Source organism: Littorina saxatilis, linkage group LG3 (genome assembly GCF_037325665.1).
Source record: "Littorina saxatilis isolate snail1 linkage group LG3, US_GU_Lsax_2.0, whole genome shotgun sequence".
NCBI classification, from domain to species: Eukaryota; Metazoa; Mollusca; class Gastropoda; order Littorinimorpha; family Littorinidae; genus Littorina; species Littorina saxatilis.
Window position 1 is genome coordinate 2,664,841 of NC_090247.1, and position 2,500 is coordinate 2,667,340.

Sequence of the window (2,500 nt, forward strand, 5' to 3'; positions counted from 1 at the left end):
CGTATAATGCAAACAGTGTGTGTATATACATGGACAGAAACTAGTCCGTTTTAATTGTCAAATTTAGAGTGAACGCTGCCAGAAGTGTAAAAAAAAATGTAAAAAGCCTAACGGTTTTGTGGTTTGTGCGTCCGCAATAGTTTTGACTTGTTCGGGTTACCCAGAGAGGGTCAATGTTGCGAATGAAATTGTTTTGAGCGCTCTAGCACCGTTAGTTTGTCCGATCGAGAGGTGGTCCATGTTCGGAGCCTTTCCCCTACCGAAGGTTTGCAATTTATCCTGATGTTTGGGGGTTGAAAAAGGCATCCACTCAAATCATATACACCCAAACGCGCATTTGTATTAAAACGGTCAAAACAAACGAACATCAAACAATTGTAGCCAGAATTTGAATTTTTTTTTTTTAAAGTTTTTTAATCTAAACTTACAGTCGCAGCGGATAGAACCTGTTGCAGCAGAAGAAGCCAGCGAATAGAACACGCCATGATAAACAGTTATCCGCGAAGAGTCGTCTGTTGACTGTTCCCCTTGGTCTCCCTTTATTTTTATATTGTCCAGTCGAAGCACACGTGGCTCTAAACCGAATCGAAACATCTGCTGATCTATCGAAAGTAATTACAGTTGGGACGTGCTCGATGTTTTTTTAATTGCTGTGTGCCTTCAGATTGTCTGCGGTTTGAAGCGTTGGTAATTAAAGCAATAGATAAAGCTTTTTTGTTTTCTTTGCTTTTAGTCAGGGGATTGAATGACATTAAAAAAGCCTTTAAACAAATAGTAGCTTAAAGCAATATCAAAACAGTTAGACAATCTGTCCGCCTAAACATTAACTCTAAACTAAAAGTCTTCACTCATAGTAAGACTGTGTCCTGGCTGACTGAAACCCGTCAACCGAGACGGTGCTGTCTCAGTCAATATCATGTACATACTTATTGGGAACATAATTTGCAATAAACGGGGTTTCGTGTTTTTACATTTAGTCAATTATTTTTTTATTTTTTTAACATGTTTTTATTTCTTTTTGGTACATATATGACATGACAACAGCATCAGACATCAACATCAAATACCATGAGACATACAAGACTATGCTATATGCATCTTCAAGCATTAAAGAACAAGTCGCTTTAGGCGAAAATACAACATTTAGTCAAGCTGTCGAACTCACAGAATGAAACTGAACGCAATGCAATTTTTCAGCAAGACCGTATACTCGTAGCATCGTCAGTCCACCGCTCGTGGCAAAGGCAGTGAAATTGACAAGAAGAGCAGGGTAGTGGTTGCGCTGAGAAGGATAGCACGCTTTTCGGTACCTCTCTTCGTTTGAACTTTCTGAGCGTGTTTTTAATCCAAACATATCATATCTATATGTTTTTTGGAATCAGGAACCGACAAGGAATAAGATGAAAGTGTTTTTAAATTGATTTGGAAAATTTAATTTTGATCATAATTTTTATATTTTTAATTTTCAGAGGTTGTTTTTAATCCAAATATAACATATCTATATGTTTTTGGAATCAGAAAATGATGACAAATAAGGTGAACGTAAATTTGGATCGTTTGATAATTTTTAGTGACCAAAGTCATTAATTATTTTTTTAAGCCACCAAGCTGAAATGCAAAACCGAAGTCCGGCTTTTGTCGAAGATTGCTTGGCCAAAATTTCAATCAATTTGATTGAAAAATGGGGGTGTGACAGTGCCGCCTCAACTTTTACAAAAAGCCGGATATGACGTCATGAAAGGTATTTATCGAGAAAAAAAAGAAAAAAAAGTCCGGGGATATCATACCCAAAAACTCTCATGTCAAATTTCATAAAGGTCGGTCCAGTAGTTTAGTTTGAATCGCTCTACACACACACGCGCACACACACACACACACACACACACACACACACACACACACACACACACACACACACACACACACACACACACACACACACACACACACACACACATACACCACACGCTCGTCTCGATTCCCCCCTCTACGTTACAACATTCAGTCAAAACTTGACTAGTGGTTTCGCTGTGTTGCATAGCACGCTTTTCTGTACCTGTCTTCGTTTGAACTTTCTGAGCGTGTTTTTAATCCAAACATATCATATCTATATGTTTTTGGAATCAGGAACCGACAAGGAATAAGATGAAATTGTTTTTAAATCAATTTCGAAAATTTGATTTTGATAATAATGTTTATATATTTAATTTTCAGACCTTGTTTTTAATCCGAATATAACCTATTTAGATGTTTTTGGAATCAGAAAATGATGAAAAATAAGATGAACGTAAATTTGGATCGTTTTCTAAAACAATAATTTTAATTACAATTTTCAGATTTTTAATGACCAAAGTCATTTATTAATTTTTAAGCCACCAAGCATTGCAATGCAATGCAATACAATACCGAAGTCCGGCCTTCGTCGAAGGTTGCTTGGCCAAACTTTCAATCAATTTGATTGAAAAATGAGGGTGTGACAGTGCCGCCTCAACTTTTACAA